Raw genomic sequence first — 17,602 nt, forward strand, 5'->3', positions numbered from 1 at the left:
TTATGTTTTACTTTATGCTTGAGTCAAGGTGATCCTCACCTTTCCCTTTTTCATTTTATCCTTTGGCAAGCTCCTCGTGTTTGAAAGATCATGATACATATATCCAATTGGATGTAAGTTGGCATAGGCTATTATTGTTGACATCACCTAAAGGTGAATATGTTGGGAGGCAACACAATAAGCCCCTATCTTTCTCAGTGTCCGGCTGAAACTCTATAACCGCAAGTATTGCGTGAGTGTTAACAATTATAGGGGACTACGAGATAGTTGAGTATGTGAGCTTGCTGAAAAGCTCTATTATTGACTCTTTCTGATGTTACGGTAAATTGCAATTGCTTCAATGACTAAGATTATAGTTTGTTAGTTCCCAATGAAGTTTTTGAACCATACTTGACATTGTGAATTGCTTATTACTTGAACATAGGAAATCATATGACAAAATCCATATATGTTGTTGTTATTAGAATGATCATGATACCCTCATGTCTATATTTTATTTTTATCGACACCTCTATCTCTAACCATGTGGACATATTTTTCGATTTCGGCTTCCGCTTGAGGACAAGCGAGGTCTAAGCTTGGGGGAGTTGATACGTCAATTTTGCATCATGCTTTTATATCAATATTTATTGCATTATGGGCTGTTATTACATATTATATCTCAATACTTATGGCTATTCTCTCTTATTTTACAAGGTTTACCATGAAGAGGGGGGATGCCGGCAGCTGGAATTCCGGCTGGAAAAGGAGCAAACGTTGGAAACCTATTCTGCACAACTCCAAAAGACCTGAGACTCCACGAAACAAATTTTTAGATTTAATAAGAATTTTTGGACAAAAGAAATAGGCCAGGGGGCCCACACCCTATCCAGGAGACAGGGGGGCGCCCCCCTAGGGCGCGGCCCCCTATCTCCTGGGCCCCTGGTGGGCTTCCGGTGTCCATCTTCTGTTATATGAAGGGTTTTCTCTTGGAAAAATCGTGGGCAAGCTTACGGGACGAAACTCCACCGCCACGAGGCAGAATCAATTTAGGGCTCTGGCGGAGCTGTTCTGCCGGGGACACTTCCCTCGAGGAGGGGGAAATCATCACCAACGTCATCACCAATGATCCTCTCATCGGGAGGGGGTCAATCTCCATCAACATCTTCACCAGCACCATCTCATCTCAAAACCCTAGTTCATCTCTTGTATCCAATCTTGTATCAAAACCACAAATTGGTACCTGTGGGTTGCTAGTAGTGTTGATTACTCCTTGTAGTTGATGCTATTTGGTTTACTTGGTGGAAGATCATATGTTCATATCCTTTATGCATATTATTATCCCTCTGATTATGAACATGAATATGCTTTGTGAGTAGTTACGTTTGTTCCTGAGGACATGGGTGAAGTCTTGCTATAAGTAGTCATGTGAATTTGGTATTCGTTCGATATTTTGATGAGATGTATGTTGTCTCTCCTCTAGTGGTGTTATGTGAACGTCGACTACATGACACTTCACCATTATTTGGGCCTAGAGGAAGGCATAGGGAAGTAATAAGTAGATGATGGGTTGCTAGAGTGACAGAAGCTTAAACCCTAGTTTATGCGTTGCTTCGTTAGGGGTTGATATGGACCCATATGTTTAATGTTGTGGTTAGGTTTACCTTAATACTCCTTTTTGTAGTTGTGGATGCTTGCAATAGTGGTTAATTATAAGTGGGATGCTTGTCCATGTTAGGGCAGTACCCAAGTGCCGGTCCACCCACATATCAAATTATCAAAGTACCGAACACGAATCTTATGAACGTGATGAAAACTAGCTTGACGATAATTCCCAATGTGTCCTCGGGAGCTCCTTCTTCATTATTAGAATTTGTCCAAGCTTATCCTTTGCTACATAAAGGATTGGGCCACCTTGCTGCACTTTATTTACTTTATTTACTTTTTGCTCGTTACTATTTATCTTATCACAAAACTATCTATCACCTACTATTGCAGTGCTTGCAGAGAAAACCTTACTGAAAACCGCTTATCATTTCCTTCTGCTCCTCATTGGGTTCGACACTCTTACTTATCGAAAGGACTACGATAGATCCCCTATACTTGTGGGTCATCACTACACAGGTTTCATTCATTACTAGTTTCAGCAAAGTGCTCATGTCATAGCCATTGAATACACCACGAGTGCTACATACACTGCAAATAAAGAGACAATCATCCTACAAAGCACATCGATTTTGCCCATTATCTTCACAAGCTCTTTCATCTCCTCATTGCTATCAAGGCTGTTCAGCAGTTGTTGCTTTGCCATGATCAGAGGAACTGCATCTTTAACCTTCTGCTCTGCATCTTCCTCTTCTGCCGTTCCTTCAGTTACTTGTCCAACACCCCAACCTGCTGGTACTGGGATTCCTCGGCTAACTAAATAATCAGCGTAGTTGCACTCCCCACATCAGCAACTTCCCAGAAATACAAATCACACGAATCTTCCCTTTTCTGCACGAATCAAATTGGAAGATCATCAACCAGACTATTAAAAAAATCAGCAACTGAAAGCAGCAGAACAACACTTAAACATATTATTACCCCATGATTCGGGCATTTATAGAAGACCCGGCCAGGGTTGAGGATTGTGGTTGAGACGCAACGGATGACTCTGTGTGATTTGCAGCAGTGGAACCACACCAACGGCAGCGGGTTGCAATGAGCAATCGGCTGCGGTGTGCGTGCCGGCGGGGGTGTGATGAGACCCACAGGCGATGGTATGGGTGGCGACTTGGCGCATATCTGGTTGTTGCTTGCTAAAGAGCAGGTGGACGAGCAACCAGCGGACATGGTTACTGCGGCCAGAGCTTCTGATGCTAGGCAGAGTAAGTAGAGAAGAGGAGAAGTGAATGTTGGATATGTCAGTTTCATTACTTGCAGAGTAGAATAGCACCATATATAGTCATAGTCTAGGTTTGGATTCGAACCAGCTACAGGAGCACGTCTCTCTTTTTTCTAAAACTCGGCAACGTCTCTTTACTGGTACACTAGCTTGTTCTGTATGCCTTCCCAAGTCTTTGATTTTCTTTCCCTTTTTTGCGAGGAAGGAAGGAGGACAAAATTGAGAGTTCCTGGGACTCGAACCCAAGACCTCTCGGTTGAAAACCAAGGGTGCTAGTCACTTATGTGGAGAATGTTCCCTGTGAGGAGGATGGCAGACAAACGCATTTTCCTCGCAGTTTTAGTTGCGACACAAGATCGAACGGTCGCAGTTTCGGGAATGTTATCAGGCCAACGAGCCCAGTTTCTCTTTTCTTCCTATATATAAAATAGTATGCAACTTGGTGTCGGCTTAGTCAACAAACGATTGTGCCAACCTTGACCGTTGGATTGACATTCAATGTATGTCGTGTTTCTTCAGTCTCTTCTTCCTCGAGCCGCCAAAGCCAAACCAGCGCCGGTGGGACAGCCTGCTCCCACCTCCCATGGCTGGTTGTGCTGCCGCGCACGCATCATGGTCACATCGCACCCTAAAACTCTGTGCATCTTCCCTGGCTCCTGTTCGTCCCCGTCCGAGGCCTCACCATCGTCCTCCGCCTTGGTTCGCTCGCCGCGGCGCCGCCCTCCGGTGTTGTCAACATGGTCAACAACCGAGAGGAATAAGGAGATGACTGTACATGGTGAGGATGACAGTAGGGACCCAGCAGCGCGTGCAGTAATTTTGTTTTTTCGGGACGGAGAAGGGTATCAACTGGGTTGTGAGGGACCCGTGGCCTGTCTAGCCCAGGCTTTTATTTCATATGTTTAGCACATGACCAGCCTAGTTTGTTTTTTTCCTTTCTAAAAATGGCTAGCCAGCTATTTTGTTTTTTGCAGAATAACCAAGGTAGGCCTACTTGCTTTTCTACGCCCTGCTGGGCCGGAAATCTTCCAATACGAGGAGGGATGGATTTTGCCCAGAAAATGGGATATATGTAATACAAAATGGGCTATAAGTAATAATAAATAGGCTGTAAAATGAAAAAATACAGCAAACATGCAATTAGTTCCAAAATATTGTTTTCTTTCGGATTTTGATATTTTAAATTTCATTGTTTTTGTGCGGGTAAAATTTCATTGAATTTAAATTAAGGTATATTTAGATTTAAAATTAATTTGAATTTGGCTAGAAATTTCGGGTTGTATGCTGTTTGGGACAGATTTGGAGGCTGACTTGTGGGTCTACTAGGTTGACGTGTACTTTGGCTTTGTAAACTTAGTCCACAAACGATTCTAGCAGCAGTGACCGTTGAATGTTAATCCAATGGCCGTGCTGCTTCTTCAATATCTGATCTTCTTGGTCCAGCCACCCAAACCAGCTCCGGTGGGACTGCCTGCTCCCGCCTCCCGTGGACGGCTGTGCTGCCGCACAGGACGCACTGCCCCACCCTACTTCATTGCTGGCCAGGCCATTCCTCTACTCACCCACACCTCTTGTTATTTTCCGGCGACGGCAGCCAGACCAGTAAACCCTCGTACTCCCCACCGCGTGGGCAATCATTGCCGAGTCTTCCCCGGCTCTGTGTCGTTCCCTTCCTAGGCCTCGCTGTTGTCCACCGCCATGGTGCTCTCGGTGTGGCCTGGTCAACGTGGTCAACGAACGACATCCATCGGACGTGGACTGTACGTGGAGAGGCTGATAGCTGGGTCCACAGCCGCACACAAGGAAATGCATCCTTATTACGCGCAAAATAATGATTCCTCCACCTGACAGCTGGGACCCACCAGAAGGGCCTCTGTATTTCATGAAAAAAATGTTCCCCCCATTGACAGGTTGGACCCACCAGCTATATCTTCGCACGCAAGGAAGTGCCTCCTTATTACGCACAAAAAAATTAATACCCCCTGCTAGGTGGGACCCACCATAGTGGGTGGCTGACTTGTGGGCCTACTAAGTTGACGGGGACGGAGGGCTTTGTCAACTTAGTCAATATGAATGATTCTAGCTCCAGTGACCGTACGATGTCCATCCAACGGCCATAGTGCTTCTTCAACCTCTGGTCTTCTTGCTCCAGCCGCCCAAAGCAGCGCTGGTCGTGCCGTGTGCTCCTGTCTCTCGTGGCTGGCTATGATATCATGGAGGCCTCACCACCCCCTACTACTCCCACCGCTAGCCAGGCCATCCCTCTACTCACCCACACCCCATGTTTTTCTGCGGCAACGGCAGCCTCACACCGTAGCCGAACCAGTGAACCCTCGTACTCCTCTCCGCACGGGCTTCCATTGTCGCGTCTTCCTCGGCTCCGCTTTGTCCCCTTCCTAGGCCTCGCCGTCGTCCACCGCCCTGGTGATCTCGGCGCGGCGTGGTCAACGTGGTCAAGTAACGACTTCCATCAGAAGAGTACTGTACGTGGAGAGACTGGTAGCTGGGTCCACGGCGGCCGCAAGGAAGTGCCTCCTTATTACGCGCAAAATAATTATTCCTCCACCTGACAGTAGGGACCCATCGAATGGGCCACCGTATTTCGTGAAAAAAATGTTTCCCCCTGACTGCTGGGACCCACCAGCTACATCTTTGCATGCAAGGAAGTGCGTCCGGGCAAAAAAACGATTCGCCCCCCTGACTGCTGGGACCCACCAGCTACATCTTCGCACGCAAGGAAGTGCCTGACAATTTGGACCCACCTGGTTGAAGCGTACGTAGTGTTGTCATTCTGGTCACGAACGTGTATGTACATACTAGTCGATGTAGAGGCACGCACGTGTCTTAGTAGAGGCGCGCACATGTCATAGTAGAGGTGTGCACGTGTCGTAGTAGAGGCGCGCATGTAGCATGTACACGTACGTACAACGGCCAGGGTGCAAGAAAGAAAATACGGCCACGTACGTACATACGGGTGGGGTCTTGAACGCCTACTCACAGATACGTACGGCCAGGGCTCGTGTACATGGCTGAGTCGAAACGGAGAAACTGCGTCGTCGTCGTGTTCATGGGGAGGCAACGGAATGCGTCGTGTTCATGGGGAGGCAACGGAATGTGGCGTGTTCATCGGGAGGCAACGGAACGCGTGGGAGCCAACCGGCTTGGACAGAACAGGCGATGGAAAAGAGGCCTGACGTACCACACAACGGAGGAAACGGCCTTGTGTTCGACCGGCCACATTCGAAACAGGATCCTATTCATCGGGAGGGGTCTGGCGTACCGCAAAACAGAGAAAATGGACTTCCTACGGTCATAACGGGGTCCTGTTGATCGGGAGGGGTGTGGCGTACCGCAAAACGGACGAAACAGACTTGTGTTGGAGCACTACGGTCGAAACGGGGTTCCTGTTCATCAGTAGGGGTGTGGCGTACCGCAAAACGGGACTCCACGGGATAATATTCATCTCCACCGTCGACCTCCTCCAGCCTCCATGGGCTACTATTCATCCACCGTCGACCTCCTCCAGCCTCCACCTGCGACTGTTCATCCACGGGCTCCTGTTCATCCAACCTCCACCGCGCGCTACTCCACCGGCTACTGTTCAACCACCCCTCTCCACGGGCTCCTATTCAACCACCCCTCCACGGGCTACTGTTCATCCACCCCTCCACCATCTACTATTCATCCAGCCCTCCACGAGGTCGTCCTATTCATCCAGCCCTCCACGGGCTCCTGTTCATCCAGCCCCAACCGGATCGATCGACCGGGGTCTTGTTCATCCACCCCAACTGCTCACTGTTCATCCAACCCCCCCCCCCCCCCGCAACGCTCACTGGTCATCCGGAGGCAGCATCAATCGGCTTTAGTTAGCAGCAGTAGCGAAGGAATTGCTCGATCGCTCGGGTTCAGTAACGCGTAGCATGCAGTGCAATCGCTCGGGTTCAGTTAGGCGACGCCTCGCTCGGGTTCAGTTAGAGCCCAACGCCTCGCACACACGCGCGTACGTGTACGAGAGAAATGCGCATTGATCGGCCCCTGACCACCCACCATAACCGGGAACTCCCCGAAATTTTCCTCGCCCTCACTTCTACCATGGTTTTTTCCGTCATGGACGGCACAAAGAATGTCATGCAGCTGTGTCTCCGGCCCGCCCAGGACGAAAAGCCCATTTTCTATCATGATTTTTTGTCATAGAAGTAGGAGCCCACCACATCTATGATGATACCAGGTTTTGTCACAATTATCGTCATAGAAGTGTCATAAGTATGACAGAATTTTTTTCCGTTCGGCCCAAAATGTCACGGATGTGTCTTTTTTGTAGTGTGAGGGTCTAATCACCCCCTCTAGACACCTCTTCTCGATCCTTTCACACTGTTTAGTGAGCTCTTCCGGATCCCATTGAAAAATAGACTGCCGATATGGATCAAGAGGTGGCTCTGGCTCTGGCTCTGGGGCTCGTGTCAGCTCCCAGTATGCATAAATGTCATCGGGCATGATGAGTTACGTGCCTGAATGTATGTTAAACAAAGATGGTGCAGGCAAGGTAATAGTCTCACAAGTAGTTTTACTAAATACCAAATTATACTTAAGTCTCTTCTTCTTATATTTTAACAATAAAATCATGTGCTACCATACTTTTATAGTCTAAGAAAATAGTGTGCAACACCTTTTCCTCTTTCTCATAATGCCTAATAGGTATCTCAAAGTGTTTAGCAAGGCGTGAAGCAAAGATACCTCCAAAAATGGGGACCTTTGAATGGTTCAGACTCAACCGTTTAGCAACTAGGGGCCTAAACTGAAAGTTCTATCACGAAAAAGAGCATGGGGCAAAATAGCAAGGTCAGGAGCACTAAGGCCCCCATTGTTCCCGCGACAAATTAAACATCTACTAGCAAATATTACATAGTAACGTAGAACAGGAAAATGTACACTAGTAATCCTTGCATCTGACACTTTTCTCGTTTCCCCTACAACAATTTTATCAATAAACTCATCCACATCATCAGGATGTGGTTGCTCGATGCTGCCCTTGAAGGGCAACTTGCAAACCACACAAAAATAATAAAGTGACATCTCCCTAAACTCATCATATAAATAAAAGTCCACCGAAGGTGGTGATCTCGTAGCATGGAAATTAAAGTTTTGCACGAAAATATTAGTGAGTAGTAGATACTGTTCACACTGGTCATGGATAAAGTCGGTGGTGCCTGCATTCTCAGCCAAATAATAAAAGTCGTCGTAAATTCCAGCGGCCCTCAAGAATGCATCGCAAGGCCGTTCAGACGGTCGAACCTCCGTGGTGCGAGGAAGATTATACTTGGGCTTTTTATTCTCTTTATCCTTCTTTTCATTCGAGCTTCGGCTCGAGGAGCCTCTCAACAATCTTTTCAACATTTTCTTCCTCTAAAAAATTCTGAAATTTTTAGTGACTCAAAAATAAAAGTGAACCAAACTCAACAAGATTGATAGCAACTACTCCCACAAGTGCCTAGAGGCTATATCATGCATTAAAACTCCTTTAGACCATATAAATTTGACATGCAAGCTCAAGAACAGTGTCACCTTAGCAGCAAAAATTTGCAATAAATAAATCACTAGAACAAAAACTAATTGGACCATTGGAGGAGTCACATACCGAAGAACGATCCCCCAAAGCAGTTTTGTGAATGGAGCTTTGAGCAAGGAGATAAAAAACGGCAGGAAAACAAGCAAGAATGCGGATTTGAGCTACGTGATGATTTTTCTGGAGGAAGATCAAGTGTGTGGGTGCTGGAATAAGTGGAAGGGGGCCACATGGGACCCACGAGGCAGGGGGCGTGCCCAGGGGGTAGGGCGCGCCCTCCACCCTCGTGACTAAATGGTGGGTCCCCCTAGTGTGTTCTAAGTGCCAGAAATTCTCAAATATTCTACAAAAAATCGTACTCAATTTTCAGGGCATTTGGAGAATTTTTATTTTCGGGGTATTTTTTATTGCATAGATAATTCAAAAAATACTATTTTTCTTTATTTAAACTAAATAATAGAAAGTAAAAGGAGGGTACATAGAGTTGTGCTTTCTAACTTCATACATCTCATGCTCATCAAAAGGAATCCACTAACAAGGTTGATCAAGTCTTGTTAACAAACTTCTTTCGAATAACATGAAACCAGAGAATTTTCGAATAACACTATGTTACCTCAACGGGGATATGCATGTCAATAGTAGGGATAGGGAATTCAAAACCTACAATAATAATAGTTGAAAATTTTCCAATAGAATTGATATTATGTGTTGGGGAAAGTAGTAATTTCAAAAATATTTCCTACGCACACGCAAGATCATGGTGATGGTATACCAACGAGAGCAGAGAGTGATGTCCATGTACCCTCGTAGACCGTAAGTGGAAGCGTTATGACAACGCGGTTGATGTAGTCGTACGTCTTCACGATCCGACCGATCCAAGCACCGAACGTACGGCACCTCCGTGTTCAGCACACGTTCAGCTCGATGACGTTCCCCGGGCTCCAATCTAGCAAAGTGTCGGGGATGAGTTCCATCAGCACGACGAAATGGTGACGATGATGATGTTCTACCGGCGCAGGGCTTCGCCTAAACTCTGCGACGATATGACCAAGGTGGAATATGGTGGAGGGGGGCACCACACACATCTAAGGAACGATCCATAGATCAACTTCTCTGTCCTAGGGGTGCCCCCCTCCCCCGTATATAAAGGAGTGGAGGAGGGGGAGGGCCGGCCCTCTCTATGGCGCGCCCTAGGGGAGTCCTACTCCCACCGGGAGTAGGATTCCCCCTTTCCTAGTAGAACTAGGAGCCCTTCCATGTAGTAGGAGTAGGAGAGAAGGAAAGGGAAGAGAGAAGGGAAGGAAGGAGGGGGTGCGGCCCCTCCCCCTAGTCCAATTCAGACTAGGCCTTGGGGGGGCGCGCGGCCTGCCCTAGGCAGCCCCTCTCTCTTTCCCGTATGGCCCAATAAGGCCCAATACTTCTCCTCGGCAAATTCCCGTAACTCTCCGGTACTCCGATAAATACCCGAATCACTCGGAGCCTTTCAGAAGTCCGAATATAGTCGTTCAATATATCGATCTTTACGTCTCGACCATTTCGAGACTCCTCGTCATGTCCCCGATCTCATCGGGACTCCGAACTCCTTCGGTACATCAAAACTTATAAACTCATAATAAAACTGTCATCGTAACGTTAAGCGTGCAGACCCTACGGGTTCGAGAACTATGTAGACATGACCTAGAACTATTCTTGGTCAATAAACAATAGCGGAACCTGGATGCTTATATTGGCTCCTACATATTCTACGAAGATCTTTATCGGTCAAACCGCATAACAACATACGTTGTTCCCTTTGTCATCGGTATGTTACTTGCCCGAGATTCGATCGTCGGTATCCAATACCTAGTTCAATCTCGTTACCGGAAAGTCTCTTTACTCGTTACATAATGCATCATCCCGCAACTAACTCATTAGTCACATTGCTTGCAAGGCTTATAGTGATGTGCATTACCGAGAGGGCCCAGAGATACCTCTTCGACAGTCGGAGTGACAAAACCTAATCTCGAAATACGCCAACCCAACATGTACCTTTGGAAACACCTGTAGTACTCCTTTATAATCACCCAGTTACGTTGTGACGTTTGGTAGCACCCAAAGTGTTCCTCCGGTAAACGGGAGTTGCATAATCTCATAGTTACAGGAACATGTATAAGTCATGAAGAAAGCAATAGCAACATACTAAACGATCAAGTGCTAGGCTAACGGAATGGGTCATGTCAATCACATCATTCTCCTAACGATGTGATCCCATTAATCAAATGACAACACATGTCTATGGTTAGGAAACATAACCATCTTTGATTAATGAGCTAGTCAAGTAGAGGCATACTAGTGACTATATGTTTGTCTATGTATTCACACATGTATTATGTTTCCGGTTAATACAATTCTAGCATGAATAATAAACATTTATCATGATATAAGGAAATAAATAATAACTTTATTATTGCCTCTAGGGCATATTTCCTTCAGTCTCCCACTTGCACTAGAGTCAATAATCTAGTTCACATCGCCATGTGATTTAACATCAATATTCATATCTGTATATGATTAACACCCATAGTTCACATCGTCATGTGACCAACAACCAAAGGGTTTACTAGAGTCAATAATCTAGTTCACATCGCTATGTGATTAACACCCAAAGAGTACTAAGGTATGATCATGTTTTGCTTGTGAGAGAAGTTTAGTCAACGGATCTGTCATATTCAGAGCCATATGTATTTTGCAAAATATTCTATGTCCACAATGCTCTGCATGGAGCTACTTTAGGTAATTACTCCCACTTACAATATGTATCCAGATTGAGACTTAGAGTCATCTGGATCAGTGTAAAAGCTTGCATCGACGTAACCCTTTACGACAAACCTTTTATCACTTCCATAATCGAGAAACATATCCTTATTCCACTAAGGATAATTTTGACCGCTGTCCATTGATCTACTCCTAGATCACTATTGCACTCCCTTGCCATGCTTAGTGGTAGGGTATTCAATAGATCTGGTACACAGCATGGCATACTTTATAGAACCTATGGCTGATGCATAGGGAATGACTTTCACTCTCTTTCTATCTTCTGCCGTGGTCTGGTTTTGAGTCTTACTCAATCTCACACCTTGTAACACAGGCAAGAACTCTTTCTTTAACTGTTCCATTTTGAACTACTTCAAAATCTTGTCAAGGTATGTATTCATTGAAAAACTTATCAAGCGTCTTGATCTATCTCTATATATCTTGATGCTCAATATATAAGCAGCTTCACCGAGGTCCTTCATCGAAAAACTCTTATTCAAGTACCCCTTTATGCTATCCAGAAATTCTATATCATTTCCAATCAACAATATGTCATCCACATATAATATTAGAAATGCTACAGAGCTCCCACTCACTTTCTTGTAAATACAGGCTTCTCAAAAAATCTATATAAAACCATATGCTTTGATCAACTCATCAAAGCGTATATTCCAACTCCGAGATGCTTGCACCAGTCCATTGATGGATCGCTGGAGCTTGCACACTTTGTTAGCATTTTTAGGATTGACAAAACCTTCTGGTTGCATCATATACAACTCTTCTTTAAAAAATCCATTAAGGAATGCAGTTTTACATCCATTTGCCAGATTTAATAAAATGTGGCAATTGCTAACATGATTCGGACAGACTTTAAGCATCGATACGAGTGAGAGAAAAAAAAACTCATCGTAGTCAACATCTTGAACTTTGTCAAAAACCTTTTTCGACAAATCTAGCTCTGTAGATAGTAACACTACTATCAACGTCCGTCTTCCTCTTGAAGATCCATTTATTTTCTATGGCTTTCCGATCAACGGGCATGTCAATCAAAGTCCATACTTTGTTCTCATACATGGATCATATCTCAGATTTTATGGCCTCAAGCCATTTCGTGGAATCTGGGCTCATCATCGCTTCCTCATAGTTCGTAGGTTCATCATGGTCTAGTAACATGACTTCCAGAACAGGATTACCGTACCACTTTGGTGCGGACTGTACTTTGGAAGACCTACGAGGTTTTGTAGTAACTTGATCTGAAGTCTCATGATCATCATCATTAGCTTCCTCACTAATTGGTGTAGGAATCACTGGAACTGATTTATGTGATGAACTACTTTCCAATTCGGGAGAAGGTACAAAGAAATTACCTTATCAAGCACTATTTTTTTCCCACTCACTTCTTTCGAGAGAAACTCCTTCTCTAGAAAGGATCCATCTTAGCAATAACTTGCCTTCGGATCTGTGATAGAAGGTGTACCCAATAGTTACCTTTGGGTATTCTATGAAGACGCACTTCTCCGATTTGGGTTTGAGCTTATCAGGTTGAAACTTTTTTACATAAGCATCGCAGCCCCAAACTTTAAGAAACGACAACTTTGGTTTCTTGCTAAACCACAGTTCATAAGGCGTTGTCTCAACGGATTTCGATGGTGCCCTATTTAAAGTGAATGCAGCTGTCTCTAATGCATAACCCCAAAACAATAGTGGTAAACCGATAAGAGACATCATAGATCGCACCATATCTAGTAAAGTACAATTACGACGTTCGGACACACCATTACATTGTGGTGTTCCAGGTGGCGTCAGTTGTGAAACTATTTTATATTGTTTCAAATGAAGACCAAACTCGTAACTCAAATATTCGTCTCCACGATCAGATCGTAGAAACTTTATTTTTCTTGTTACGATGATTTTCCACTTCACTCTGAAATTCTTTGAACTTTTCAAATGTTTCAGACTTATGTTTCATCAAGTAGATATACCCATATCTGCTCAAATCATCTGTGAAGGTCAGAAAATAACGATACACGTTGCGAGCCTCTACACTCGTCGGATCGCATACATCGGTATGTATTATTTCCAATAAGTCAGTAGCTCATTCCATTGTTCTGGAGAACGGAGTTTTAGTCATCTTGCCCAAAAGGCACAGTTCACAAGCATCAAATGATTCATAACCAAGTGATTCCGAAAATCCATCTTTATGGAGTTTCTCCATGCGCTTTACACCGATATGACCCAAACGGCAGTGCCACAAATAAGTTGCACTATCATCATTAACTTTGCATCTTTTGGCATCAATATTATGAATATGTGTATCACTACGATCGATATCCAACAAACTATTTTCGTTGGGTGTATGACCATCGAAGGTTTTATTCATGTAAACAGAACAACAATTATTCTCTGACTTTAAATGAATAACCGTATTGCAATAAACATGATCAAATCATATTCATGCTCAACGCAGATGCCAAATAACATTTATTTAGGTTTAATACTAATCCCGAAAGTATAGGGAGTGTGCGACGATGATCATATCAATCTTGGAACTACTTCCAACACTCATCGTCACTTCCCCTTCAACTAGTTTCTGTTTATTCTGTAACTCCTGTTTCGAGTTACTAATCTTAGCAACAGAACAAGTATCAAATACTCAGGGGCTACTATAAACACTAGTAAGGAACACATCAATAACTTGTATATCAAATATACCCTTGTTCACTTTGCCATCCTTCTTATCCACCAAATATTCAAGGCATTTCCGCTTCTAGCGACCATTTCCTTTGTAGTATAATCACTCAGTTTCAGGCTTTGGTCCAGCTTTGGGCTTCTTCGCGGGAGTGACAACTTGCTTGCCATTCTGCTTGAAGTTCCCTTTCTTTCCCTTTGCCCTTTTCTTGAAACTAGTGGTCTTGTCAATCATCAACACTTGATGCTCTTTCTTGATTTCTACCTTCATCGATTTCAGCATCACGAAGAGCTCGGGAATCGTTTTCGTCATCCCTTGCATTATAGTTCATCACGAAGTTCTACTAACTTGGTGGTGGTGACTAGAGAATTCTGTCAATCACTATCTTATCTGGAAGATTAACTCCCACTTGATTCAAGCGATTGTAGTACCCAGACAATCTGAGCACATGCTCACTAGTTGAGCGATTCTCCTCCATCTTTTAGCTATAGAACTTGTTGGAGACTTCATATCTCTCAACTCGGGTATTTGCTTGAAATATTAACTTCAACTCCTGGAACATCTCATATGGTCCATGACGTTCAAAAGGTTTTTGAAGTCCCGATTCTAAGCCATAAAGCATGGTGCACAAAACTATCAAGTAGTCATCATATTGAGCTAGCCAAACGTTCATAACGTCTGCATCTGCTCCTGCAATAGGTCTGTCACCTAGCGGTGCATTAAGGACATAATTCTTCTGTGCAGCAATGAGGATAAACCTCAGATCATGGATCCAATCCGCATCATTGCTACTAACATCTTTCAACACAATTTTCTCTAGGAACATATAAAAATAAACATATGAAAACAACAACGCAAGCTATTGATCTACAACATAATTTGCAAAATACTACCAGGACTAAGTTCATGATAAATTTAAGTTCAATTAACCATATTACTTAAGAACTCCCACTTAGAAAGACATCTCTCTAATCCTCTAAGTGATTACGTGATCCATATCAACTACACCATGTCCGATCATCACGTGAGATGGAGTAGTTTCAACGGTGAACATCAATATGTTGATCATATCTACTATATGATTCACGCTCGACCTTTTGGTCTCCGTGTTCCGAGGCCATATCTGTTATATGCTAGGCTCGTAAAGTTTAACCTGAGTATTCCGCGTGCGCAACTGTTTTGCACCCGTTGTATTTGAACGTAGAGCCTATCACACCCGATCATCACGTGATGTCTCAGCACGAAGAACTTTTGCAATGGTGCATACTCAGGGAGAACACTTCTTGATAATTAGTGAGAGATCATCTTATAATGCTACCGTTAAACAAAACAGAATAAGATGTATAACAGATAAACATCATATGCAATCAAAATATGTGACATGATATGGCCATGATCATCTTGCGCCTGTGATCTCCATCTCCAAAGTACTGCCATGATCTCTATCGTTACCGGCACGACACCATGATCTTCATCATCTTGATCTATATCAATGTGTCGTCACATGGTCGTCTCGCCAACTATTGCTCTTGCAACTATTGCTATCGCATAACGATAAAGTAAAGCAATTATTTGGCACTTGCATCTTATGCAACAAAGAGACAACCATAGGGCTTGTGCCAGTTGCTGATAACTTCAACAAAACATGATCATCTCATACAACAACTTATATCTCATCACGTCTTGACCATATCACATCACAACATGCCCCTGCAAGAAACAAGTTAGACGTCCTCTACTTTGTTGTTGCAAATTTTACGTGGCTGCTACGGGCTGAGCAAGAACCGTTCTTACCTACGCATCAAAACCACAACGATAGTTCGTCAAGTTAGTGATGTTTTAACCTTCGCAAGGACCGGGCGTAGCCACACTCGGTTTAACTAAAGTTGGAGAAACAGACACCCACTAGTCACCTCTGTGCAAAGCACGGCGGTAAAACCAGTCTCGCGTAAGTGTACACATAATGTCGGTCCGGGCCGCTTCATCCAACAATAACGCCGAACCAAAGTATGACATGCTGGTAAGCAGTATGACTTGTATCGTCCACAACTCACTTGTGTTCTACTCGTGCATATAACATCAACGCATAAAACCTAGGCTCTAATACCACTGTTGGGGAACGTAGTAATTTCAAAAATATTTCCTACGCACATGCAAGATCATGGTGATGGTATAGCAACGAGAGGGGAGAGTGATGTCCACGTACCCTCGTAGACCGTAAGCGGAAGCCTTATGACAACGCGGTTGATGTAGTCGTACGTCTTCACGATCTGACCGATCAAAGCACCGAACGTACGGCACCTCCGTGTTCAGCACACGTTCAGCTCGATGACGTTCCCCGGGCTCCAATCCAGCAAAGCGTCGGGGATGAGTTCTGTCAGCACGACGGCGTGGTGACGATGATGATGTTCTACCGGCGCAGGGCTTCGCCTAAACTCCGCGACAATATGACCAAGGTGGAATATGGTGGAGGGGGGCACCGCACACGGCTAAGGAACAATCCGTAGATCAACTTCTGTGTCCTAGGGGTGCCCCCCTCCCCCGTATATAAAGGAGTGGAGGAGGGGGAGGGCCGGCCCTCTCTATGGCGCGCCCTAGGGGAGTCCTACTCCCACCGGGAGTAGGATTCCCCCTTTCCTAGTAGAACTAGGAGCCCTTCCATGTAGTAGGAGTAGGAGAGAAGGAAAGGGAAGAGAGAAGGGAAGGAAGGAGGGGGTGCGGCCCCTCCCCCTAGTCCAATTCGGACTAGGCCTTGGGGGGTGCGCGGCCTGCCCTAGGCAGCCCCTCTCTCTTTCCCGTATGGCCCAATAAGGCCCAATACTTCTCCTCGGCGAATTCCCGTAACTCTCCGGTACTCCGATAAATACCCGAATCACTCGGAACCTTTCCGAAGTCCGAATATAGTCGTCCAATATATCGATCTTTACGTATCGACCATTTTGAGACTCCTCGTCATGTCCCCGATCTCATCCGGGACTCCGAACTCCTTCGGTACATCAAAACATATAAACTCATAATAAAATTGTCATCATAATGTTAAGCGTGCGGACCCTACGGGTTCGAGAACTATGTAGACATGACCTAGAACTATTCTTGGTCAATAACCAATAGCGGAACCTGGATGCTCATATTGGCTCCTACATATTCTACGAAGATCTTTATCGGTCAAACCGCATAACAACATACGTTGTTCCCTTTGTCATCGGTATGTTACTTTCCCGAGATTCGATCGTCGGTATACAATACCTAGTTCAATCTCGTTACCGGCAAGTCTCTTTACTTGTTACATAATGCATCATCCCGCAACTAACTCATTAGTCACATTGCTTGCAAGGCTTATAGTGATGTGCATTACCGAGAGGGCCCAGAGATACCTTTCCGACAATCAGAGTGACAAAACCTAATCTCGAAATACGCCAACCCAACATGTACCTTTGGAAACACCTGTGGTACTCCTTTATAATCACCCAGTTACGTTGTGACGTTTGGTAGCACCCAAAGTGTTCCTCCGGTAAACGGGAGTTGCATAATCTCATAGTTACAGGAACATGTATAAGTCATGAAGAAAGCAATAGCAACATACTAAACGATCAAGTGCTAGGCTAACGGAATGGGTCATGTCAATCACATCATTCTCCTAATGATGTGATCCCATTAATCAAATGACAACGCATGTCTATGGTTAGGAAAC

This window comes from Triticum aestivum, chromosome 2B, assembly GCF_018294505.1.
Source record: "Triticum aestivum cultivar Chinese Spring chromosome 2B, IWGSC CS RefSeq v2.1, whole genome shotgun sequence".
Taxonomy (NCBI): domain Eukaryota; kingdom Viridiplantae; phylum Streptophyta; class Magnoliopsida; order Poales; family Poaceae; genus Triticum; species Triticum aestivum.